The sequence below is a fragment of the Vidua macroura genome, chromosome 15 (genome assembly GCF_024509145.1).
Source record: "Vidua macroura isolate BioBank_ID:100142 chromosome 15, ASM2450914v1, whole genome shotgun sequence".
In the NCBI taxonomy this organism is placed as follows: Eukaryota; Metazoa; Chordata; class Aves; order Passeriformes; family Viduidae; genus Vidua; species Vidua macroura.
Window position 1 is genome coordinate 16,492,980 of NC_071585.1, and position 27,722 is coordinate 16,520,701.

At 47.5% G+C, this 27,722-nt stretch overlaps 1 long non-coding RNA gene across 1 annotated transcript in view; it reads right to left on the minus strand.

Annotated features, from left to right (window-relative positions):
- Nucleotides 1-7,209: 7,209 nt before the first annotated feature.
- The window catches only part of LOC128814898 (uncharacterized), a 100,799-nt gene continuing 80,286 nt past the window's right edge, over nucleotides 7,210-27,722 (minus strand). Inside the window, exon 4 of the long non-coding RNA XR_008439497.1 lies at nucleotides 7,210-7,410. This is a non-coding gene — a long non-coding RNA (uncharacterized LOC128814898). The remainder of the gene's footprint in view (nucleotides 7,411-27,722) is intronic.

Genomic DNA, 27,722 nt, shown 5'->3' on the forward strand with positions numbered 1-27,722 from the left:
GCCTTGAAAGTACAACCACCCTTCTGGCCTGTCACACATGGGCTGTGAGAAACCTGGGCAAGGGAAGCCTTTTTCTCCCTCCATTTGAAACAACTCCTGCATAAGCAGTGCTTTTGTCTATTATTCAAAACCATTTCACAAGCTATTTACTTTTCACCCACTAATTATTATTATTATTTGATACTCAGGTGTCGGCTGGAATTCATTCCTGCTCTGTAATGTGAGAAATAAAACTGCTGGGGAGTTTTTCCCTCTGTGAAAAACTCCCCAAACAAACAAAGTTTGTTCCTCTGCAAGCCCTTGCCTACGTGAGCTCAGTATTTCCACCTGTGCAAGCACAACGTGGCTGTGTGGGAATGCCTGGAGAAGGCCTTTGAAGAGGGGCAGATCCGACTGGAATTTCAGTTCTAATTAATTGCTGTAGAAAATGTCACTGCTATTATTCAGCCAGCTGTACTCTTATGTCATGTTTGCCTGAAACAAAGTTCTCCCGTGCTCTGTAGTGAATCATAATATTGAAGATGAATACTCAGCAGTGACATTCCCCAGCAGCTGGAGCTTGGGATGAGCTCCACAGGGCTGGATGTGCTTCGGTTTGAGCCTTTCCTGAGCTCCTTCCCTGCTCAGAGGCAGCTCCCACCCCAGCTTGGCAGGGATGAGGCTCTCTGCACCCTCTGTGCTGGGAATTGAGCTGCCCTGGTGGGACCCATGAGTCTGCCAGCTGAGGGAGGTGTTGGTAGGGCTGTAAATCACCTCTGCTTCCTGCTGATCTCCAGAGCTGACAGAGATCAGGCTGCTTCAAGCTGAAGAAGTTGAGCCGAGGTGGGAAGATGTGGCTGTTATGTATGATCAGCTTATGCTGCAATTAATGCTCTTTTTAAATTTTTTTAAAAAATTATTATTATTTTAATATCCCTTTGCAAAGCAGGTTCCTCTCTGCTCTTTCCTTTGAGTTAAACCTTCCACCACTCCCATGGCTGCCAACACCCACTGGTGAGGAGCACTGCAGAGAAATCTAATCAGAGAGATCAACTCATTACCCTGAGAAGTAAACGTGTCTCTCCAACAAAGCAGCAATTTTCTCTGAGTCATTGCAGCATCCCTGAGTGTATCCAAAACAATCAAAAGCTGGCTAAACCAGTCCATTTGTAGCACAGCCATCACCTTCTTTCCTCCTGCAAAGTCCCAAGGAGAAGCCATGCTCTGTTTTCCTTACTCGTGGCCAGAAAACCTTTGATAATTAATAATTCAGAGAAATCCCATACCCTGAGCGTTCCTGTTTCCTCCTCACTACAGGAATTGAGGAGAAGGGCTATTGCAAATGTAGGTGAAGCTGGTGGGAAGAAATGCTGATGTCTGACTCCAGTTCAGGAGGTTGAATGATTTCTTTATTAGAACTATGCTAAAATACATTAATATACTATTTAAAGGAGATACTAAAGCTACAAACCTACTTGTTCTAACTACCATATCTAACTCACAACTCTGACCCTCTCTGAGAGTCCAGCCACAGGTGGGTTGGATTGGATTGGATTGGATTGGATTGGATTGGATTGGATTGGATTGGATTGGGTTGGATTGGGTTGGATTGGGTTGGATTGGATTGGGTTGGATTGGCCACCAGGCTCAAACAATCCTCACCAGAATCCAACCAAGCAATCATCCCAGGGAAACAATTCCCCAAACACATTCCACATGGGAAAAACAAGGAGCAGAAATAGAAATTGTTTTCTCTTTCTTTCCTCTGTGCTGCTCTATGAAAAATCCTGAAAGAGAGAAGGATGTCCCTGCGACAAAGGGACATTTCTAAATCCTGGCCCGAGTGGTGAAGGGCTGGGACTGGTGCAATGCAAGGACTGGGAATGGTGGATGGGGCTGAGCAGCCCGGACTGTGCGTGCCCAGGGAGGAGCAGGAACAGGAGCAGGAACAGGAACAGGAACAGCGTTACCATAGAAATGAGGAGCTGCCTGCACAGACCTCGTTTGTCACAGCAGCATCCCTGCCTCAGCCCGGGCAGCCTCGGGGTGTGCAGGGCTCCAGCTGCTCCCTGCAGCTTCCTGGGGCACCTGGGAGAGCTGGCACTGAGCCCTGGAGGTGGCCCAGGAGGTTTGGGATGAGCAGAAGTGCTGGCTCTGGTGTCACCCAGGAAACAGGGTTTGGAGCTGCTGTCCCTCAGCAAGCTGGGGATGGAGGAGGATGGAAACCAACAGCTGAACACCTGAGCAGAGCAGGGCTGAGAGCTGTAAATTCCTGCCTTGGTAGCACAGAATCACTTGCTGCAGGTGGAGGAGGGGGGGAGATGCCATGAATTGGGATCATGGACGGGTTTGGGTTGGGAGGGACCTTAAAGCCCATCCAGTGCCACCCCCTGCCATGGGCAGGGACACCTGGCACTGTCCCAGATTGCTCCAAGCCCTGTCCAACCTGGCCTTGAAGGTTTTCCAGGGGATTTGCCAGCCTGTGATGCAGCTGGGAACCTCTGCTAGGATGGAATACATCAATAATTCAGCCTCCTTTACTCAACTCAACCAAGCTTTGGGGTGCACCACTGGCCTGGAGGTACAAACCCTTCCCCTTTGTTCCCCAAAAAGTTCCTCACTTGATAGAAGCCCAGCCAGTGTTTCCTCACGGCCCTCCCCAGGGCATGGCTGGGGTTCACACCCCCAGCAATTTTCCTGCAAGCCTTGTGGAATTTGGTATTTTTCATGAAGTCTAAACTTCTGGACTATTCTCATTAACTGAAAGTCTTAGCTTTCATTTTTTTCCCTAGATATCATGACTGCAAAGAGAAGCTTAAAAACATGACCCTTAAGCCTCATAAATCAGAAGTTAAATAATTTTCTTTTTTAAACTCAGCCCAAACATCCCTATTAAAGAAAATTAAAAAAAAAAAAAAGAAAAGAGAGAGAAGCTAAAGTTCATGGCATTTTTTAACCAGAAGGTTTTCATTTTTGCAGGAGAACCTGGGGGCTGCAGAGCTAAGTGTTGGTGTTTCAACATTCAGAATATATATATGTGTCACACACAAAAATAAACATAATGCAATCTACATAACAGATATTTCAGGTCTGACCTTGCAAGGGTTTCTGACAGAAAATTTATTGTCAAGACATGGTCTCCCCTTGGCCTTTGTGAACACTGCCAGCAGAATGGGACATTCTTGGAGAGAGCAGAGGAGCTGAAATCATAAACATCCATTCCACAGCCAGCACAAACAAGCCCATAAATAAATCTACCTGAATGCTAACAGCTTTCAGTCAAGAAAAATTGTAGTTGACCACTGGCCAGCAAAGGGCTGTGGAAAACAGCCCTGTGTGACCCCCCAGCCCCAGATGCCTCTCACACCACATGAGCAGGGACCAGGCTCCAGGACGTGGTTCTGTCCCTCTGGATGCTGCCCCAGTAAATGATCTTCCTTGATCAAGCCTTAATCCAATAAGGAAGACACAATAAGAATGGAAATGTCAATTGTAGTTGAGAAATTTGACCTGCTGGTCATAGAAGCAGCTTAATTTAATTAGAGCTACTCATTGGAGTCAAATGGATGCTGGTTGTAGTGAGACTGCAGGCAGCTGTGTGAGGGGAAGGTGAAGGGGAGGGAAAGAGGGCTCTGACCCAGAGGTGAGGAGCTGCAGGGGCAGGGGCAGGGGCAGGAGCAGGACAGACCCCTCTGTTTGCTGGTCCTGCTTTGGGGCCATGCCCAGCAGCTGCAGGAGCACCCCAAGATCAGGGAGCATTTTCCACAGAGAGCTCTGCTGGCATTGATTGAAGCTCAGGCCAGCAGAGTTTGGGTGGAAAAGCTGCAGCTCAAAGAGGTCATTTGGTCACTGGGGAGCCCTTGGAGCAGAACCCTCCTGACCTGGCACCTCTTTGCCCCAGCTGACACGTGCTGGCTTTGGGGGCAGTGTGGGAGCACAAGCACTCAGAAGTCAAATCCTCTCCTCTCCCAGTGCAAATTAAACTCGAGTTCTCCTGCTTTCAGCTCTGTGTGTAGAGTCTTTGGGGTTGGTTGTGCACATTTCCTGCTGCCTTAAAGGTGTGGTTAACACCCTGTGAAGGGCTTGGAGTGTTTAAGCCCTGACACGGCCCTGGCAGACCAAGTATTTCAGTGTATAAAACCCCAAAACCAGGGGGTGAACTCAAGGCCAAACTGATTTGGTCTTACACAATTGCCTAGAGGTACTAAGGCTTGGTCTCCATGCCAAAACCTTTAGTTTCTCTCAATCACTGAGACTTTTCAAAGTTTTAACTGTTCCTTGGCACGGCGACTCTTGTAACACTCAGTTTTCAAGTGTTTATAAACAGCCCTTCAAAACCACCTGCAATTAAGTAAGCAAGTTTTCACACTTACAGGTCCAGATCTCTGTTTTGCATTTTGATGTGGTCTCAACAAAACAGTCTCAGAAAATGTGAGTGCCAAGGACAAAGCAGAGTTTTGTCTCAGCCTGCTGCTCAGCACTCAGGTCTGCACTCCTGGTTCAGATGCAGCTCCAGAAAGCAGGATGTCCAACTATACATTTAATCAAGGGAGCTGGAGGAAAGCTGCTTTCTGATGCTAAAGGAAAAGGATGGAAAAAAAAAAAGGATAAAAATACTTATTTCAAAGCCAAGAAAATAATGGCAGCAGAGCACGGTAAGCAGTGAAAAACATGCCTGAGAAAGTTATGGGATTCCAAGACGTGGCTTCCACCCAAGAATCCTACAAGCATGGCACATGCAAACCCAGATAAAGACATTTTTAAACAGCCCCTCTAAACAAAAATTAACAGAAGGAGCTGAACTAGAAAATGTTCACATGTATCCCAGAGCAGATGGACTGTAAGTCTCTGAAACAGAAGGTCTCACCCACAGAAGTTTCTACCCTTCCTTGGAGTACGAGCGACAACAAAAGCAGCGTTTGTAGATCTGGATGTGCTCGTGTTCTCTTACCTCTGTGAGGCTGAGAGCCTCAGCACGCAGTGTGGGGGTTTAACCAGCTGGGCTGAGTGCTGCCAGGCCTGTGCCCGTGGCACAGAGTGGCACTTCAGCCTGCCTGGGGCTCGGGTCGAGGTGTTCTGTAGGACCAGTGCCCAAGGGGGGACCCTGCCCTGCCCAGGGTGGGGGACAGAGGGACTCTGCCAGCTGAGCTTAAATCACCCTGGCACATAAAGCTGCAGAGCAGGGGTTTAGATCCAATATTCATTGGTATCTGGAGCAGAAATCACACTTTAAACCATTGAGAGAGAGCTGGACCATTGCTGTGCAGCCCAGTTTGGGGAGGCACAGGCTGGGAGGGAGGCACAGCCACGTTCTGAACACTGTTGCTCAACGATGCTGCTCTGGGGCTCTTTTTGAATGAAAACATGTTTTTTTCATTCTAAAAGGCTCCCAATAACAGGATTCTGTTGACCTGGAGAGCAACCTTGTAAAGTGAAAGCTTACAGGTGATTAAACCAGTGTTATGTATCTTCCTGGGAGGACAGATGGGATGTGAAACATCCAAACTTCTCTGGGAAGCTGCCTGGATTTTTATCTTTCCATATAATTTAATTGCAAGAGATTAGGTAAGATGCAGACCTGTGGTTTGGAAACCCCAAAATCCTGCATGAATTCAGTCGGCTCTGGGCATCTCAACCTTGTAACCAACCAAGTTCTGAGCAGGTGAATGAAACATCAGGGCTGGGGTGTGAGCAGGCAGGACCCTCACTGTGGGTAGGAAAGGCTGGATTCCTGAAGGATGGAGGAGCTGGATTTGGGGATTGCAGGCAGAGCAGGAACTGGCAGATACAGATCTATTGAACTGGTTCTTCCAGCACAGCCTGAGTGCCCGGACAGCTGGCATTTTTGTGTGGAACAGCACATCCCTGAGTGACAAGGAGTGGCTGGATTAAATGCTGCAGCAGGAGCAATCATTTAGGAGCCCATTTAACACATGATGGCTTTCAGGGCTGTAAATACCTACAAAACTTCTGGTCATGGGGCCAGAGAGCCTCGGTGGGGCTGGGCCAGGCACTGCAGCAGCTCTGCTGCCCCAAAAAGGGCTGCAGAGGCACACGAGGCCGAGCACCCCAGAGTCACATCGGGGACCCTCACCCAGGTCACCCCCGTGAGCTCTTTACACCTCAGATCAGCAAAAGGCCCTGGGGGGGAAGGGAAATGCATTTTCCAGTATTCAGGGTACTCCAGAGGAGAAGTGATTGTCAAAAGAAATAATTTTGGTTTGGGTTGGAAGGGACCTTTAAGATCATCCCATCCCACCCCCTGCCATGGCCAGGGACACCTTCCACTGTCCCTGGTGTCTCCAAGGCCATCCAGCCTTGCCTTGGGCACTGCCAGGGATCCAGGGGCAGCCACAGCTGCTCTGGGCACCCTGTGCCAGGGCCTCCCCACCCTCACAGAGAAGAATTTCTTCCCCATATCCAATCCAAACCTGCTCTCTGTCGGTTTGAAGCCATTTCAGAATTGCACAGCTCAGCATGGGCTGGTAGGTTCACCTGGGAGCCTGATCCACCCTGCCTGTCCCTGGGGATGCTGGAGGCACCTTCCCACTGCCTCCCCAGCCCTCAGGGATTCCCAGTGCCATCCACCTCCAGAAATCAGGGATTCACTGCTGGGAGGCTGAGCACAACTGCTCGAGCTCCACACAGCAGGCCTGACTAGAACATGGCAGCAATTCTCCCCTCCAGGGACTTTTAAGCAACTGCCAATAATTTCCCAGGCTCCTGGTGCCAGTAATAAATAAATAAATAAATAAATAAATAAATAAATAAACAAACAAACGGGTGGGGGGGGGGTTGACATGCAAATGGAGAGGACACATCAAACTGCCAAACCAAATTCAGGACACAAATGAAAAAAAGGAGGAAGGAAAAAAAAAAATAAAAAAGGGAGGCACTGAGAAGAGCACAGTCTAGCCAGTAACACTTTCCACTTTCCAGTGTTTCCAGTGCCATCCATAGCTGAGCCCAGAACAGTAATTCCTTGTTTGCAGGCTCCTCTGTTAGAAGCCAAATGTGATTGCAACTGAAGTACATTGATTAACCCAAAATAACTTTCCCTCAATTTGCTGGCTGCTCAGGAGCACTCAGGAGAGTTGCTTTTGTTCTGAACTAGTCACTCAGGAGCTCTGGCTCTGCTCCTTGTGCATCTATTGAAACTGAGTGAACCAGAAAAACACCAGGAACTGCACAAGGACACATAGTACAGTTTAATTAGTTTAGAGAGAGGAATTTATTTTTTTTTTCCAAGCATCACTTGGGCAAATTGTTGTTGTTGTCACCATCCTTTTTTCTTCTTTTTTTTTTTTTTTCCCTCTTTTTCATGGTCTTGTTAAAATAATTTCATGGTTGCAGTTTTTGTTCCTGTGCTTAGCAAAGCAAACTGCAGCAGTCAGAGGCCTGAGGGGGAGGGCTGGGACAGGCTCCCTCTTCCTACAAAAAAAAAAAAAAAGAAAAAAAAAAAAAAAAAGTAGTGCAGCATTTTATCACGCTGCTTGCAAAATGATGCGTTTAAAGGGCAGAATTGTCAATGTCAGATGCGAGGCTGAGGTACCTATTAATAAACAGCCTCTGCATAGGAAATTCTTTGCAGACTTTAATCAGGAATTTTCCATAGTAACGCCGTGTTCCTGCAGTTAGCTCAGTGACAGCGGTTTAAATTCCACCCAGTGGACTTTGCATTCGCCTTTGAAAATAGAAATAATACATGGGAGATCACAGGTGCTTCGTTCTCTGATTAACAAACATTTCATGAGGGCTTTTTGTTCCCCCGCTTTCCTCCCTGTACATATATCTGAGCTGAAAGGGGGAGTTAATTTTAGAATGTCTGAAAGATCTGGAACCAAATCCAGCCTCAAATTCAAGTTCATCCTCAGAGCTGTTCTTATCACAAGAGTTGATTTGAAAGATCCTTCCAAAAACCAGTGGAAATCTCACCAGTCACTCCTGTAAGTCCCACAATATCATGTGCCAAATCTTGCAGGAGTGGCTGTTGTCGTGAGGTTTTGGCCACATCTAGACAAGGAAATAAGCAGCTTCTGCTTTGGGTTTGGAGTGAGAAAATCACATCTCAAGACTTTGCAGAACATGTCCCCCTTTGACCCCAACTCCAGCAGCTGCAGGGTTTTCTCCATCTCCAGTTCAACCCTTCTCCATGGATGGATGGATGGATGGATGGATGGAGGATGGATGATGGATGGAGGATGGATGGATGGATGGATGGAGGATGGATGATGGATGGATGATGGATGGATGGATGATGGATGGATGGATGGATGGATGATGGATGGATGGATGATGGATGGATGGATGGATGGATGGATGGATGGATGGAGGATGGATGATGGATGGATGATGGATGGATGGATGATGGATGGATGGATGGATGGATGATGGATGGATGGATGGATGGATGGATGGATGATGGATGGATGGATGGATGGATGATGGATGGATGGATGGATGGATGATGGATGGATGGATGGATGGATGGATGATGGATGGATGGATGATGGATGGATGATGGATGGATGGATGATGGATGGATGGATGGATGGATGGATGGATGATGGATGGATGGGTGATGGATGATGGGTGGATGGATGGATGGATGGATGGATGGATGGATGGATGGATGGATGATGATGGATGGATGATGGATGGATGATGGATGGATGGATGGATGGATGGATGGATGGATGGATGGATGATGGATGGATGATGGATGGATGGATGGATGGATGGATGGATGGATGGATGATGGATGGATGATGGATGGATGATGGATGGATGGATGGATGATGGATGATGGATGGATGGATGATGGATGATGGATGGATGATGGATAGATGGATGGATGGATGATGGATGGATGGATGGATGATGGATGGATGGATGGATGGATGGATGGATGATGGATGGATGATGGATGGATGATGGATGGATGATGGGTGGGCGATGGTGGATGGATGATGGATGGATGGATGGATGGATGATGGATGGATGGATGATGGATGGATGGATGGATGGATGGATGATGGATGGATGGATGGATGGATGGATGGATGGATGGATGGATGATGGATGGATGGATGATGGATGGATGGATGATGGATGGATGGATGATGGATGGATGATGGATGGATGATGGATGGATGGATGATGGATGGATGGATGGATGGATGATGGATGGATGGATGATGGATGGATGGATGGATGGATGATGGATGGATGATGGATGGATGGATGGATGGATGGATGGATGATGGATGGATGGATGGATGGATGGATGGATGGATGGATGGATGATGGATGATGGATGGATGGATGGATGGATGGATGGATGGATGATGGATGGATGATGGATGGAGAGATAGACAGACAGACACACAGACAGATAATAAATGGATCACCCTCCCTCGGTGCTGCGCTGCAGTCCCAGTTCATCACCCTGCAATTAGCAGCTGAAGCCTCTTCTGATATTACCTGTCAATCCCAATAATTACCTTCCCTGCCACCTACTGCATACTGAGTCCTAAAAATCATCACTCAGTGCCTCAGATCCAGCCCCTAAGTTACCCCCCTTATCCCAAAGGCATTTTGTGTGCTAGACAGGGTCCCTGACTTGTTTCCTGCTGAATTCTGTGTGTTATAAGCTATGCGTGCTGCAGGATAAATAAAAGATTTAATAGCCTGTTACTCCAAGGATAGATGTCTTTCCACTTTACTCTGTTTTTTCAAATTTATAGACCAAAACCAACTGCAGGGGATTTATACTTCAGCCACAATTTGCTTGAGGCTAAAAGAAGACACTAAGGAGATCTCACTGCCTGTTCAGCCCACTCATGTACTTTTCTCTGCATGTTACATCCACTTTTGAAGCACTGCTGAGGAGACGAACCTGGGCTGGTGAACACCTGGCCTGATCCAAACTGCACTCTGTTCTCAGGATTTTGCTGTCTGGCACAGCAAGAAAACCTGGAAAACCAAGCAATGTGGATAGCATGGAACTCTACCCAAAGTGCTGAAAAAAAAAAAGACATCTGTAGGAAATGTTATAATAAATAATCCCAAATCATGTGCCTTATCTCACATGACAGCATCAGTGCATTTCCAAACCAGGCTGGAAATAACAGCTATTGAGGCAGCCTAATGGAAGTGCAATGTGCTTCCCATGGCTTTTATTTCTTTTTTGGGAGCAAGGATTAACGAATTCAGCAGCACACCCAGACCCTGCGTTCAGCAAAACTTCCACGAGCAGCTTAAGGAGTGATTGATGGGTAATTTTCCAGATCTCAACAATAATAAGAACAGCAGCAAACATGAAAGGGTGCAGCAGGATTTTTGTGGAGCAGCGTTGGGCGGCTCAGCGTGCCATTGTGACGATTGTCTCTCATCAATGGAGCCCTTTGGAATCAAATGCAGGTATTTACTCGAAGCCAACACACAGCCCAGTGTTTGTCTAGCTCCCAGTCTGCCTGTGTCAGCTAATGCTGTGTTTGGAAGAGGTTTCTGACTCTGACAAAGAAATGGATAACCAGACATTTCCTCATCGTGCCATCTGAAAATCTGGGAGAGAGTGGCGGCCGTGAATGAGGGGAGAGGCTCTGTGCAATCAGTAAAATGGAGCTGGCCCCTGAATCCCAGCAAATCAACAGAGCTGGGATCCCAGGGCAGGCTCAGGTTTTCAGAGTGTAAAGAAGAGAAGACAGGCTGATGATTTTCAGTGCTTGGCTCTAGCTCTGCTTTCCACTCCTGGCGCCTGTGGGAACGGCTGCAGACGAGGAGGTCAGGACAGAGACCACCTCTTCAAATAACGACTGTGAGACTCTCAAGGCTCTTCTCTTCACAAAGAGGGATGAATGTCTCCTCTCTCCAAGCACACTGACGTGCCCAAGGTCAGATCCTAAGGGACAGAGCCACGGTTACAGAGCCACAGTCCTGAGGAAATGCCTGATCCAGCTTCATGTGACACACTGCACCAGTGCCCCTTGTCCCCTGCCCAGGGAACCAGAGATAAAGCCCAGCCACAGTTCCTGACATCGATTAGCCCGGCATTACCATGTAATGATGGTTATTATTGCCTGGAGCCTGATAGGATCAGGATCTCACTGCACTTGTGAGGCATTTTTGGACTCTGCTACGAGCAGACAATTTGTAAAATTAAAAAAAAAAAAAAAAATCTTTAAAAAATGAGCATCCCTTACACGTCCAAAGTGAAATCAAATTGTGGTGAAAGCCTGCCTCATTCCAACAGTTGTCACTTGATTTTTAAACTCTGCATTAAACCAGCATTTCAGCAAGTTGGGAGTGTGATATGAACCCGGAATCAGAGGCTATGGAATCCTTTGTATTTGTACAGCCTCTGCCAAAAGTGCTTTATTAGCAGGTCACAAAGTCTCATAGGCTGGAATTTCTGCAGTAAATTGTATTCAGGCTGAGCTCACAAATCATTAGCCATGCAATCTTGTTTATCCTGCTAGGACATGGAGTTTGTCCTGTTACAAAATCAAAGCAGCAAGGTTGAATGGTTCCGAGTGAAAAGCCTGATGAGTGAACAAGATTCTCTGAGGAGGGATGAGGGGGCTGGAGAGACAGTCCCTGAGTGCAAACACAGCCAGGAGGCAGCACATGAAGGGTCCTGTGGAGGAGAGATCCCCTGAGCAGCCAGAGATCACACCAGTGTTACTGGGGCCCTGTTGTTTATTCTGGGGAGTTTGCAGCAGCCCCTGGAAGAAGATAAGAGCAGTTTTTATTCTTCCACTAATGCACATGATTAGGACATGCACAAAAAGTTCCCTGGGAAATCACAGCAGGCTCCAGGTGGGTGCAAGCACAGAGAACTGGTTTAAGGGGAGGGTGACTGCATTAGCCAAAGCTCCTTAATGAATATTATTTAAAAGACAAAGAGATATTCTATATTTTCATTTCCATGTGACAAGTCACCAGACTTTGCTCTGCAGGGCTGAGGGGTGACCACAGCGAGCACAACTTGACCTGACCCTGCAGCTCCTGGGGTCTGCCCAGGGCCCTCTGGGGCCGTGGTGCTGCTCAAAGCAGCCCAAGGGCAGGATCCACACAAGGAGGGGTCTTTGGAATCAGGCAAGGCAGATTGAAAGAGCTGAGGACAAAAGGATAAGGTCCCAAAAAAGCTCTTTTCCCTCCTGATGGTCCCTGTGATGGGCAGTGGCCAGACAAAGCTTCTTTAGGTCTGGGTGAAACTTTAAAAAAAAAAAAAAGCTTTAGAGAAGCTTTTGCTCCTCCAAAACAGCTTCTGTCATTTACTGTCAAACACTTCATTGCCAGTTTTTTGGGGAAGTTGAAGGTACCACCTGGAGCACTTAATTCTCCATACCCTGCCCATACCCTCCACTTCACCCTCTGCAGCATGGGGCTGGACTTTGGCCACTGCTTCATTGAGTGCCAAAGTCCAGCCTCTGGGCTTGCTGAGAGCCAGCGTAGCACAAAACAAAACTCCAATAACTGTCAGAACCCAATACTCTTGGAGTGTGTGAGCCAGAGCTGCCCTCTGCCCCAGTCACCTGCTGATGTCCAATAACCTTCTCCAGTTCAAAGCTTTTTTTGTAGCTGCTTTTCCCGTGAGCAGCAACGAGATTCTGGCAGCCCATCAGGCACCACAAATCATCAAATCACCCAATTTGCAAACAATTCAGAGGCTAAAATGTCCTTGGTGCTATTCAGCAAACTCCTCTGCCTATCAGCTGAATCTGGAAAGCATCTTTGGCTCGGGAGAGAGCAATGTGGAGGACCAAAGGTTGATTTGGCACATGGTTTTAGTCACAAAATTAATTTTGCCTTCCAAGACAATGTTTTATAAGCTCAGGCTAACTTTGCAGAACCCAGAAAATCACCAAGGCGACGCTAAATGTCAAGCCTGGCTAAAAGCAACCGAGGCACTGCAGCGCTGCACACGTGAACGGGGCTGTGCCACCTCTGCAGCCTGGCAGCAGGCAAAGCTGTCCCTACTGCTCAGGATTCACACCCAACACACTCTGCCCTCAGCAATAAATAACCAGGAGTGCCATGGTGCTGTCTATGGATTCCCTACAGCTGGCAGAGGGTCAGCAACGGGGCTCAGTTGCAAAGTGTAATCAGAAAACTGTTCCATCTCCTATGAAAACTCAACATTTTTCAGTGTATATTGGCATTCCCAGGGTAAGAAAAGCCTTGTGCTTCTTCCCATTTGATAGAATATTGTTTATGTTACATTGGCATTCCCTTCTCTGAGTGCCTGGGAAAGGCTTTGCATTTATATGAGCTCCTTCAGGAACTTATTTTGTGGTACCCTCCAAGTTCAGTACACAAAATACATGGTCTGATTTTACAGCACTTGCACTAAAATGACAGATTTTATTTATTTTCTAATGGCAGACAGGACCCTTTGGATTCTGTCTGCTTGAGTGGCAAATATAGTGGAAATAAATGAATGCCATGAGCAAGTGTTGTCACGCTTCCCTCATGGGTCCCCAGGTGTATTTTCAGCTTTGCTGTATTGTGTTATATAAATACCCATTGAGGAAGGGGAGTTGCACATCACTTTTGAGGGTCATTACTAAAAATGGATTAGATTTCCCTTTTCATTTTTCCCCTTTCATTTCTCAAACCCGTCTGCCTCTCTGAGGGAGCCTGTGGAGGGGATAACCCTTTGCTGAGGGAAATTACAGTCAGAACCACTTTTAGAGGACTGTCAAAAGTGATCAGGCCTCACTTCTGCTGCTTGATATAATCAGCCCAAGGGCTGGCGTGGAAAGAGACAATCTCTGAATAAACACTTGTGAGGGCAAGGCTGACATTTTAGCCTAGCAGCTCCAAAAAAAAAAAAGTACAACCTCTCTTCTCTGCAGGCTCCTCTGGCAGTGGTGTCACAGCTCACCTGCCTCCCACGTGAGCCCAGCCCTGCACACATCCCATCAATCCTGCCATGAGGATCTGCACCACAGAGCAGGAGCGAGCCCTGAACCCACATAGAATCATATTCTGATACCAGAAAAAAATGAAAAAAAAGTAAAAAACCCAGTATAACAGGCCAGCTGGCATTAGACAGGATGGGAAAGCAGGAGCAATTGCCAGTTCTCTGATGCACTGCAGCACTGAATCGTGGCAGCCACTGCACAACCTGGTTTTCTGCTCCAGAAAGAACAAGCAGCACCAAGCATTGCAGGTAAAGGCACTTTCTAACTACTGTTTTCCAAGGAAATTACTCTCTGAGGTATTTTAAACACAAATACATTGCAAGGACACCCATGGGGAACAGCTCCAGTCAAAGGGAGATGGAGGCAGTGGATTTGCTGCTTCCATCCTGCCCCAGGGAGCAATGGGGGCATCTCAGGCAGCAGAAGGGGCTGGTGCAGAATTGGGGAAGAGGCACCCACGTGTGTCATAAACAGGAGCAATGGGGCCTGGTGAAAGAGCCAAAGGTTTCCATGAAATCCCACAGGGACGATTGGCTCCTGGCTGTGAGACAGGGAGCATCCCCAGATCCCAGAGCTGCTGGAGCTGTGGGCTCCAGCACAGCCAGGGAGGATCAGCCAAGTGATCTGTCACCAGCAGAAGGGCTGCAGCCTCACAGCTGGAGGAATAAACAACGGGGGACTCTTGAAACTCAGAAGTTCCTGGACGCTGGAGATGGGCTGGGATGGACCCTACACCCCAAACCAGGGCTAATTCAGCTTCATGGCTTTGCTCTCACACACAGAGGGGAAGCAGCAGAGCAGCAGCCAGGCTCCAGGTGGGCCCAGGGATGTGTGGTTGGCTCTGCCCACCCAGCACATCCCAATCCTGATCCTGATCCCGATCCTGATCCCGCAGGGCCAGCGCCACGCTGAGCCCCAGCTGCCAAGCCCCGCTGCCAGGGGCTATTCTGGGAGCTGGAACAAAAGAGAGTATCCTCTTGGCACCCAAATAAAGCCCCCTGCAGTTGTTCAGGAAGGTTTTCCAGCTGAGGAAAGGTTATGTTGTCCGTGCACCTGCTGCCGTGTCCCTGAGACATGGAAAGAATTTTTTGGGTGTCACCAGTGAATTCTGTACCTGGCAGAGCCACCACACAGGAATGAAATCCAAAGAAACTGAGTTTCACAGGCTGATCTACACAACAACAGTGCCTGTGCCACCTACCCCAAACCTGCTGCTTCCTGCAGGTTTGTGTGCTTAAAGCAGATTATTGTTAAATTATGGCTAAAATTCAGGACTGTTTGGTGAAGATGAGTGAGGAAAGGGCCTGGGAGCAAACGCTGCAGTGCCTTTGGCATGGTTGTGTGTTGAGTGTGTGTTTCTGGAAAAAAACAGCCAGAAAAGCCACCTCTTTCCTTGCATTTCCACAAATTCCACGTGTTTTGGCAGCTCACCTCTGGCCTGGGAACAGCCAGCCAGGAGAGGAAATATACTGGGCTGTTTTCTGCCCCCTCTGCCTTCAGAGGCTTTTGGGATTTTGGTTTTCAGACTTTTGCCCTGCCCTGCTGAGGTGCAGAAGCATTGTGTGCTGAAAGGTGGGTTCTTAACTGTCTGTTAAGGCAGTTTGTGGCCTTTGTGACAAAGTTAATGCCATGGCTGTTAAGAAGAATAAAGTATTGATTTGTCTGTGTTTTGAAAATGACTTGACACCATGATAGGGTTCTGCCTTAAAGCAAAAATCCTGCCTGCATTTCATCATTCCAGAAAGGGGGGGACAGAGAGATTCCTGCAGAGATTATTGTATTTGTGAGACTGTTTTTTTTTTCCTCTCTGCACATGAACAGCCCATGTGAGACTAAGTACTTTCCATGTGACTAACTCATTCCCATGCTTGCTGTGTAACAGGGCATTTAAAGCATCAACAGGCAAGGTCAGAGCCTGTTTGTTGATGCTAATGTGAGAACAAGCACTGCAGAAGAAATTAGGATTATAAAAGTACATGTGTGTTGCCCCCAAGACTTGTTCCCTCGTGAGGAACAGCTCGGGTTTGCTGGGGACTCTCTTCCCTCTGTCCCTCTGTGTCTCCAGGAGCCCCTCTGGAGCTGGGGGGAAGGAGAAGGATCTGGGGTCAGCTGCTGAGCTGCTGTGGGGTGCAGCCCACATCCTGCTGCCCTGGGCAGCTCTTATCTGTCCTGCCCTGTTAATGCAGCCCAGTATCTCCAGGAAGCAGGGAGATCCTCACTCTGGCACTCAGAATTTACTGGTGTGATCATTTAGATCTGGATTTTGTCAGGTCTTCCCTCTCTCCACCCAGCTCTGTGCTCAGGACAGCAGGAGCTGGGCAGTCCCTTGGTGATAAGGGCAGGGATGAACAGTTAATGTCCTGTCTCCAACCAAGATCTGAACATATCTTCATTTGGGGTTTTTGTTTTTTAAGATTCCTGTGTTCATAATGGTTGAAAAGAGTAGAGGGGGCAGATAAGTGTTTGTATTTCAGATGTATGAATCTTTTGAGGAGGCATTGCATTTTTAACTCAAACTGGGCCCATTTCAGTGCAAAATCTTATTTGACTACTGGAGGAAAAGTGGGAACAACGCCCCAGGGCTGTGTCCACCAGTAATTTTTGCAGGGTAGGAAGAGGTGTCAAAGCCTGGCTCAATCACCAACCCCTCCCACACCTCTCCCAGTGCTGCCTCACAGACCCAAGACAGTCTGGTCCATGCAGGGCTGGTCTCCAGCCTCTCCCTGCCTGCTGTGAGTGGCACCTCCCTGGCTGAGCTCTGTAACTTCAAGTGCTGCTGACAGATCTGAAGGATCAGCCCCAGTTCCCCACAGGGTCAGAGGAGTGAGGGCAGAGCCCAGCGTGGCCAACCTGGCCCCACTCAGTCCCTGGCTTTATGTCTAACACCCACATTTCTGCTACAACACCTTTAAACAAGTTTTTGTTGGGTTCTTTTTTTTTTTTTTTTTGCTTGGTTGGTTGGGTTTCTGTTTTTAATGACTGCTGGAACACCTTTCTGATCCTTTTTTCAACCTCAGAACTGTACAGAAAGTGACAGTGCAGTAACTATTTCAGGGTGTTTATCACTGACACAGCTTTGGGCTGCTGCAACTTGAGCAGCCCTGGGGTGAGGTCCTGACACCTCCAGATTTGGAGGACAAATGTGTGAATGGGCAGACAGCAGGGAGAGAACATTTATTGATCCACCACTGGAAGCATAAAAGGGCTTCTGCAGCATTGCTGCCAGTGCCAGGCTGATTGTGCTGATTAAAACAAAGTAAAAGGAAGAGGAACTGATCAAATATCCCCCAGCAAGAAGTGATGAAAGGCCTCAAAGCCCACATGATGGAGATTGTGGTCTGCAGCATTTCTAATGTTTGATTAATCACTGGCGTAAGCTTGCAATTAACACTAATGAGATGTAGCACCGAAATCCTTGCGAACTGTTCAAATCAACTTTCAGCTTCCTTCTGATCCATGATTTCCACTGCAAGCAAAATCCATTTTCTCTCCAGCTGCTGGTGGTGCACAGTCAGTCACTCCAGAGCACACTCAGGGGTGCCCAGCAGCAGCTGCATTTTGCTGCAGAGGCAGCGACTCCAGCCCTGGATATTGACATCCTAAGAGATGGGAACGGACAGAGACCCAGGCTTCAAAGGCACCAGGGCACCAGCACAGCTTCCAAACACTCCTTGGTTTTGCCAGCCAGTTTGATCACTGGGCTAAAAGGTCAGGAAGTCATTTTCCTCTGACTTTAGAATTCCTCAGCCACTTTCTTCCATCTCAGTGCATCTAAAATCCTGGGAAAGGAGAGCTGGCTCCCTTTAACCCCTTGTATGTTTGGCTCTGTGTAATTCCTACAAAAACACTTTAAACCTGAATGAGCCTCCCCAGCCTCAAATGGCACTGACAAGCCTGGCTGCCATCCCTTTTGCTTTTGTTCTGCTGGAGGATCAGCTCTGGAGCTGTGCAGATCTGTGGGCTCGGTTTATTCACAGAGTGTTGAGAGGGATTTGTCTCTTCTGGCTTGGGAAGTAAAACTCAGAACACTGAGGGGGTAAAGTACAGGAGAGAGAAGGAACTGGATGTGAAATTAAGAAATGCTGTCACCCTTGAACAGAGTGTCTGCAGCGAGGGGAAGGTGAGGTTACTTGGCAAGCAAAGAGCAAAATGAGTGGCAGTTGAAAGGCAATGTTTTGATAGGCACTAATTATTAAACTGTAATTAGCAGAAGGATGCAGTGATCTGTTCGAACCCCAGCTAAGCAAACAGGTAGAGGTTAAAGACAAAAGGAACTGCAGAGGCTGAGGAGGCAGACCACAGTGCCTTTAGGACACCACACTTTGGACCTGTGTCCTGTGATCTGATACCACAGAGGAAAAACACAGATAGGAGGGTTTGGAGAGCCACAGGACAGAGCTGGATCCATGGGAGACACCCAGAGGGACCAGGAGGAGCAGCCAGTGGGCAACTGGGGCTGCAGGACAGGCCTGGGTGGGCATCCAAGAGCTGCTGAGCACAGGGACCCCAAGCTGAGCTGGATGCAGACCCCAGAGGCTTTGGAGGCTGGGATGGGATGCAGGGCTGGGATGAGGTTGGGGTCAGGGGCCTCAGAGATGCTCAGCCCAGAGAGAACTGCAGCAGCAGAACAGCACCTACAGCCCAGGGACCACTGAAAATCAGCAGAAGAAGGTTTAAAACTGTTCCCTGCACTTTAATGGCAGCTTTAGTCATGTTTATCTGTTAGTGAGACACTTGAAAACCTGGGCCTGTTAGGAGCAAACTATTCTTAAAAATATTGTGCTGTTGGAAAGTCTCATTTTCTCTCTGCTACAAAAGTATTCTGAAAACTCACCAAGGGCTGAGAGGGACCTTGAAACTTTTCCTTCTGCCTTGAGGATGTAGCCAGCCTGTCACTGAATCTAAAAATAGCCTTCAGAGTATTGATCAACCTGTCTGAAGGAAGCAACAATGAATTAGAGAGGAAAAATGAAACCAAGCAAAGCCTTAGAGTGTATTTGACAGTAAAATCTGGGTTAGGAGTAGCAGAACATACTTTATTACCAGAGAGTGGCTGTTGCTTTGTAAAGATATTTTTAATTATTCTCAGCCAGCAGCACTGTACCCATAGAAATCCACTCAGCCTGGGAGGAAAATTTTCTTCTAAGAGGGTAATTTATCTCTTCAATTATTTGCTCCTGACTAATTTTTTATTTGTGTCCTTTTCAACTTTCTTAAACACAAGATGATTCTCCAGTCTGTGGCCTGGAAACTCTTGACTATTCATGCAGATTTAAGCATATGAAAATCATGAAGATTACTAAGAAGAGGAAGGATCCCTACCCCCCTTCTCTCTCACTGAGGGAACAGATCCAGCCACACACACAAATACTCCAACAAAAAAAAAATAAAAGAAAAAAAACCACTGCAAAATCCAACTGAGCACTCGGGGAGAAAAACTATGACAGTGCTTAAAAAATAGGAAAAATGAGATCTTATATTAGATCATCAATTCACCTTTTTTTAACCCTGAGAGAGCCAACAAAGGGCAAACCACCCCTCGTAATGTCACAGTTTCATTGGAGATCAAAGCAAACACAAGGCCACATGGAGCATGCAAAAATGCAGCACCAAGCGTGGATACCTCAGCAAACATTGCTGTGTGAGCAGGAGAAATCCACTTACAATGGGCAGATCCCACTGATCCCATCAGCTCTGGCATAACTCTTCCTCCTGTGCCCCAATATCTGCAATAACCCAACAATCAGGGTGTGCAAACAGCACGTGGTGCCTGAGCTCTGCTGGGATGACCTTCCCCTGGTGAGCCATCCCATCTGCCCTCACCAGGGAAGAGAATTGCTAGATTACATTAATGCTCCCATATTAGATTGCAAATCTCAGGGAGAGCTTTTCTCCCGTCCTGTGGCTGCAGGAGGATGGACTGGGAAAAGCCGAGGAGGGAGAGGAAAGGGGTGGATGGCTCCAAAGGCTGTTAAAGGGTAAATAATGTCATCATGGAGGTGCAGAGTCACCTCCTTATCTCAAAACACCTTCACAGGCTTGACTGCGCCAAGGACTCCGACTGGAGCCAGTTGACTGAAAGGTCAACAAGCAAAATGCAGAGTCTGGAGAAAGAAAAAGTTCACAAGGGGGAAACAATTCTGTGAAAGGTCTAAAAACAACCAAAAAAAAAATCTCCCTGAGCCAGGACAGACCTGTGACATGGGAACGTGGCAGTAACTGGAGGTCTTTGAAAGCCAGGCAGGAGCAGAAAGGAGCAAAGCTGCCTGTGCATGGACCCTGGGCACAGCGAGCACAGCCAGGGCACCAACTGCCTTCTCAGACAGCTTTTCTGGGAAAAATGCCTAACCTGGAGACTTCTTAAAAGCCAAACTTCACTTCTTTAGAGAATTTTTCGCCACTTTCTGGCTGCTGCCACAGCAGGTCAGGCTCCCTGGGTAGGTCTGTGAGGAGAAAAAGTGTTGGCAGCACAAGCCCAAGCCTCCCTCCCTCCAAATCTAAATTCAGCCTATCCAGAAAGTTGGGATGCGAGCTCCTGCTCAAGCAAATTGTTTTTTTTGAAATTGCACAAAGTCTGCCACCCCTCTGTGTGAATCCTTATGGGCACAGGGAGGTGTTCCAATATCCTCACTCCCACTCCCTCCCCACCAGCCCTTGCACTGGTGACACGAGACAGACACACCGACTGCCAGTCCTTCCTGAATCCCAAAATATTCCATCCTACCAATTTAGGCTGCCTGTGATCTTGGTGAAGGCTATTCTGGAGAAGCAGCTCGCCTTTCTGGGAAGCACAGCGTGTTTCTGCTGACAGAAATTGGAGCAGATGCTCCGTGGTTTCAGCTCTGAGGATGTTCTTATTTCCTCTCTGCCTGATGGATGCAGTACTTTAAATGTGCCCAGGTACTGAGAGACAAGCAGAGAGGGAAATGGAGCATTTCTGAGCTTGTTCTTTTCCCTTAGAAATTGTCCATGGTTTAATTCTGGAGGACAAGATGTTGGAGGCCCAGCAAATTTCTGAATGCAGCATCTCTAAAAGAACAAAATGCCACGAAGAGAGGGGCCCTGCAGGTGAAACATTTGCTGTGGAGGGATTGACACCATCAATTCCAGTGCAGTTCCAGTGCATTCCAGTGCAGTTCCAGTGAATTCCAGTTCGATTCCAGTGCATTCCAGTGCAGCTCCAGTGCAAGTGTCCTCTACAGTAACTGCAGCAGGAAGGCTACAAAAATGAGCACAGATTTGACACTGAATGGTAATTAATTTACACAAATTGTGCAATTACTTCTTTCCTATTTTTTGAGAACAGATCCTCAGGTGTCCCTTGTTCCAGCAACAAAGAGACCCGAACAGAATTCCAAGGAGTGTTTGTATTGAGGGGGAAACTGAGACAAGAAGACTTCAACTGGCTCTAATCACTGGCAGAAAGATCTCTGGATGTCACTACAGCCAAGATTTACCCTTAGGAGTTTAAAAAGATCTTCCCAAAGTCTTGACAGAGGGAACCAGTGGCCACGAGAAAGGTGCAGCCATAACATCAGCAGTGCCACCTCAGATCATCCAGGAGGAATTTCTGACTTATGGAAGGAATTCTCCCCTGTGAGGGTGGGCAGGCCCTGGCACAGGGTGCCCAGAGCAGCTGTGGCTGCCCCTGGATCCCTGGAATTGCCCACGGCCAGGTTGGCCAGGGCTTGGAGCAGCCTGGGAGAGTGGAAAAGCAGGAACTGGATGATCTTTAAGGTCCCTTCCAACCCAAACCATTCCATGATTCCATGACAACAGAGGGAGAAGGGAATTTGTTTTAAAACACTGATGCCTGCCTCATCTGATGGAACTTGGTGGCAAATTCAGTAAATCCATGTTTTACACTGCAGCTGGAGAGGTTGATCTCTGTCTGCAGGTGGGTGTGAGTTTTGCTCTGTGTGTTTAGGAAAGAGGGGTTAGCCAGCCTTTTTCTAAGTTTTTGTCAGGTTTGTTTTCTTCAAGATGAAGGGGAAAATGCACCTGCCAAAGAAATGAACCTGGGTTGTGAATAAATGAACTCACAGAGGAAGGAAATATTTGTTTAGCTCTTATTCTCATTATGCTACACCTGGCTGCCAGAGCCACTGCAAAATTTCTAACAATCTTACCAGGTTATTTGCATTTAAATCGCTTTTCCTGACATTATGTAAATCCCTCAGCAGAGCTGAAGTTTTCTTTTTCTCTCTCTCTGGGGCTGCACTCAGTGGTGTGCTCAGTCCTACCCCATTCTCCTCTCTCTGCTCCACTGGGTTACAACAGCACCAAATGAAACCTCAGCTCTCCCAGGTTCTGTCTGGAGCTGGCTCAGAGATGATGGTTTGCAGATTTCTGAGACTTCCATGACAGAATCACATTACAAATGAACTTGGGTCTAAAAGAGAACACGTGCTCGGGTCCAATGTTACCACAAGTCAGAGCTGTTCTCCTAAGGCTGTGCTTCCAAAGGGATTATCCAGTGGTATTTTCACTATTTAAGGATTCTGCTGCCTTGGTCTGCAGCAGGAGAGTCCTCTTACCCGTTGGGAGCTGTGGGGATAATTTCTTAATCCAAAAGTTTTCCTTTCCCCCCTCTGTGGGTTTCAGACAGCTGGAAAAGGGGGCTCGGGTTTGCAGCTTCAGCTCCAAAGCCACAACTCTGTCCAAGCTTGTGAAATAACCAACAGCAGAGCAGATACTTGATGCTGAAATTCTGCAAACTTGGGTTTGAATGGTGAATGAAATGAACAGCACAACAGCCACAGGAGCCTGGAAATTGCAAACAGGGACAATGCCAGCTCTGCCTTTCACAGGCTTCAACTCCACACAGGAGGAACTCGAGTAGGAACAACCAGGAAGACACAAGAAAATTGGCTCTGCTCTAATTCTGGACCCGGTTGGAGACTGCTCCAGTCCCTGCCAGAACTCCAGGGCTCTCCTGGTTAAGTTCCTCTGGTGCCTGTGGAGTGACAGGTCAGAGCACGGAGGGGCTGCAGCTCAAAGCCTTTTGAACGTGAGGCACTCACTGCTGACACTGCTCACCTCCTGGGTGAGGGGTTTGCAGCACAGCACCATTTGCCATCTCAGGTTACCCAGAGAATGCCCATGTGTCAGGGAAATTCCCAGCTGGTTGGTGGGATGGGCTGCTTTCCATGGGGAAAGGGGAACAAAGCCCTGGATGGGAGCCAGGCCTCCCAGACTGGAGTTGTCTGCTCTTTGGTGGGCACATGCACCTTAGCTTGGAAAAAAAAATCAATCAGTTAGAACCTCATTTTTACATTCTCTTAATGTTGCCAGAAATGTGAATAGAAATATCTGGACTTTAGCAGCAGACATCCCTTCAGAGGACATCCCCTGGTCTCTGCCAGCCACATCAGCTGAACGTTTTGCAGCCCTCTGGAGCACTGGCAGTGGACTTTTCACCTTGCTCTCTAGGTACTGGATATGCTGCAAGGCTTGGTCTCCCCCCAGCAAACCACTGATGTTTGCCAAGTGCTTGGAGATCATCTGATGAAAGGCTCCACAGAGCCCCAGTCTATTATTTCTCAGTCAGAAAAACACATTTGCTGAGCAGGAAGAACAAAAGAATGAGCTGTGGGCCCCCAGTAAGCATTCAACACAAGTTAATTTGCTCAGCAGCTGTATTTTGCTGAGACAGATTGCATATTTTCATTGTTAGAATAAAAATGTCCACTGGGCTCGTATCCTTCCCATCTCTGCCTGTTACACTCCCAGACTAGTCTAGAGAACAAATTCAATTTCTTTCATAAACAGGAGATCCACTCAAATAATTTTCCCTTTGTCCAGGCAGAAATTAATGGAGCCAGAAGAACACACAAAGAAGCAGAAGACACACAAGGCTGCAGAATCTTCCCCCTCATGGAAAAAAAAAAAAACGTGGAAGTCTAGAAATCTGGCCCCTGGCAGAGCAGGCAGTGTGTGTGAATCATGGCAGCCTGATTCAGAGCAGTAAGGACAATAATCCTGAGCTGCACCAACTAACCTTCAAGCTTAGTCACAGTTTCACACAGCTAATGAGCAGAGGGAGCAATGAATCCTGGATTTATGGCTCCCTGTTCCCATAGATTTTGCCTGGAGACAACAGCAGTGTTTCCTTGCATCTCTAATGACTTATCTTGTCTTGAGGTCTTTTTTTTTTTTTTCCCCTGTCCTTCCCTACACCAATGAGAGTTTGTTTTTGCTTTTTTTATTTTTTAATCATTATTGAATTTTTTAAAAGCCTGCTGGGTAAATTCTTATCATCAGCTCCTACAGTAAAAATACAGAGTAACACCCATGAATCTGCCAAATTCTGCTCCTTGTTGTTTTTCTCCAGATTCTGTTCACACAAAATTATCAGGGCTGGCTGTGCAAGAGAAGATGCTCTGACTCCAAACCCTGCTTCGCTTCCTTTGTAAATTACCCAAAGTGACTCCAGGTTTATTTTTAGCCCAGAGGTGAATCATTCAGGAAAATCTGATAAAATCCACTTAACCACAGTTAAACTCTCAAACCTGAGCAAGTTCTTGCTAACTTTTTATGAAGTTGACACCTGATAATTTGAGCTCACATGATTAAAGGGGGCGCACGTTTATTTTAACTGTCACAAAACGACTTTGGACTTGAAAAGCCTGGAGAATCAGGCCTGTAAATATATCTAGATTTACTTTATGGAGACAAAATGAAGGGAGAATTGGGGGGGGAAATGTCCCAGACATAGAAGTGGGGTTTATTTGGAGGCAGAAACAATGAGAAGGCAATGCCAATGCCCATACGTGAGGCACAGTTCCATCCCTGAGATTAAACATTCCTCATGATCCAGGTAAACCTTCTACCCAGAGGCTGATACAGATACAGACCCCACTTTTGTGATATTTAATGAAAGAAAAAAAGGGGGAAAAACAAGTTCCATGCTGTTGACAGCCAGCATCTGGAGAAGAAAGTTGAGCAAAGGGTGCTCTGCACCCTGGATGTGACCCATGAGACAACTCTGTGCAGCCTCCACCCACGTGTAGCATTTATATATAGCCCAGAATAAACTCTTTTTTATAATCCTGCCACAAGCTGTCAAGCAGGGCAGCCCCAGAGTAGATTTTGCTGCTGCTGTAAAAAAAAAGGAAGAGCGTGTCTCATTTTATTAAAATACTAGAACATATCATAAAAAATTAAAAATAGTGCAGAGTGCTACCTTACATAAAACACTGCCCTGAGCTGCCTCCTCTTCCCAGCATCCCAAATATGCTGAAATCCCAGAGCAAGCCACAGCCCAGCAAAGGGAGCTGAAGCTGCTGCTCCAGACACACAAATTGAGCCCTTCCACTCCAAGTCTACCTGAGAAACTTCAGCAAAATGCCCAATTTTGGTGCAATTTAACAGCACATCCTTCTACCCACAACAGTCTTTCATCCTCCTCAATTCTCAAGCAAGTCTAATTTAATTAACTCTGTTTCCCAAAGACGCTCAAGGGATTTATGTGCCCTACAAAAAAAAAAAAAAAAAAAAAAAAAAAAAAATCAGTGGGACTGGGCTTCACCCCCATCTGTGCTCTTGAAAAGCCTCTTCAAAACTCTCATGTGGGAAAAAGCAAGACCTGCAAATACCTGGGATGCATAAGAGCCCTCTCATGGCATTGCTGAAGCCTTCTTTTCCATATTTCAAAGGCAAAGGTTGGAGTTTTTCTTGCCTGCAGGTTTCTATCCCCAAGGCAGCTGCAGCCCCTTTGTCACCTTCCTATCTTTTCTCTGCCAGCAGCATCATCTCCTTCCCCTGCACTCCAAGTAACCACAAATATTTTGACAGAACTGAGATAAGAAGCAATTACACTTTCAGCTCTGCTGGCACGTCTGAGGGGATGGCAACCCCTTGGTCTGACACAGCAGCACAGTGTGCCTGACTTCAGCTTTGAGTTTTTGTTCCCATTTCTTCTCCACTGACTGATATCTCCACAATCTTCACAGGCACTGGAAGAAAGAAAGAAAGAAGGCACTGGAGAAAAATCTCCTGGCCTGAGCAGAGGATGTGACTGTCCCTGTGCCCCTTGGAGCTGAGCTCTCAAATGGGAATTTCCAAGGTATATTGGCCGTGCAGAGCTGAACCCAGGATCCCATCCCAGTCTGGCACTGGGAAAGGATCATTTCAGCAGGTTGGGGTCTGACTGTGGAACAGAGAAGAGGACCTGGCATCCTGATGGGTGTTGAGATAAACAGAAATTCGCTGTGTGTCCTCACAGCAGTGAAGAGTATCCTTTGGGGTTTTGTTAACAAGAGCATGGCCATCCAAAAGATGGGATTATCCTTCTCTCCTCAGCACTTGGGAGGTGCTTGGGGCATTTTGGGGTTCCTCAGGAGAGGGAAGAGCTTGGCAAGCAGGAGAGAGTGGAGCAGAGGAGCACCGAGGCATCAGGGAACGAGGACACACAGCCACGGGGAGGGACTGAGGGGTTTTAGCACTCATGAGAAACTCTGGAGGTGTTTAATTCAATCTTCCACCACCTAAGTAAAAAACCAGAGCTGTCTCCTCTCAGAGATGCACAGAAAGGAGAGGAGAGGCAACAGCCATGACCTATAGCAAGGAAAATTCAGATGAGATACAGGGTAAAAAAATCACGGGAGTGTTTGCACTGCTCAGAGACCCTGTTCAATCTCCATCTTTGGGGATATTCAAAACTCCACTGGGCAAGGCCCTGAGAAACCTGATCTAACTTTGAAGCTGACCTTGCTTTGAACAGGAGGTTGGACAAGGTGACCTCCAGACGTCCCTTCTAACATAAATTATTCCGTGATTTTCTGGAAAAAGTTCAGATGCAGAATTGATGTCAAAAGAACTTCTCTGAGAGATTCAGCTAAAAAATGCAGCAGCTCCTGGGGGGCTGTGGCAGTTCTGATAAGGTGTCTGGTATCCACAGCTGGATTCTCAGGGGAGCAGCTCGTGGGACTGGATGGCTGCAAAACAAGAGGCTGAGCCCCAGCTCAGCCCTGAATGCTGAATCCTATCACCCAGACTGATCCAACTCAATCCAAACAGTGCTCCCTCAGCTCTTCTCTAATGACAATAGGGTTTTTTTTTTCTTTCAGGAGTCCAGTCTACAGGCTGTCACAACAGCAGTGCTCCCCGCTGTCAAATTCACTTTTTAAAAGCCAGGAAAAACGGAGGGGAGAGATTATGGAGGGATATCTCTGCACAAAAGCAGGACCAGGGCAAATCTGTTCCTGGGGCTGGGAGGGGAGCTCAGGCTTTTAGGAGGGATAAAGAGATCCCAGTTCTTTGGAGAGAGCCGTGGGTTACCTGGAAGGACTGTTTGTCCTTTTCACCTGCCTGGGGACACGCTGGCTCTCGGCTCCTCGGGAGCTCTGCTCCCTTGGCACCAGGACAGCAGCAGATAAGCCAGCACAGGTCACACATTGCCCAAGGTGCCCCTGGCCTCTCCCTGTTCCCTGCCCTCCTTAACTGCCTTTCCTTGAGGCACAGGTCACGGGAGTGCGGCTCTCTGGCAGGTCCCTGCACACAGAGCCACATGTCCCACCCGGCAGGGGACAGCTCAGGTGGCTCCTCATGTGCCACGGGGGCAGCAGAACCACCCCACACCACTCCCCCCTCGTGCAGGAATTCTCCACCTGCCTTTACAGCCTTTTGCTGTAAATACTTTCTGCCTTAACGAGAATTCGCTGCTCCAAAAATAACTGTAATTACCCAAGAAGCAGAGGAGCCTATTTACAAGATTTAAAGGGGAAGAAGAAAGAAAAATCTCTCAGAAGAAAACTTGGGCCTCAGAATACAAAACTGAGATGAAAAGGGGCAGCTCCTTCCTCTGGGAGA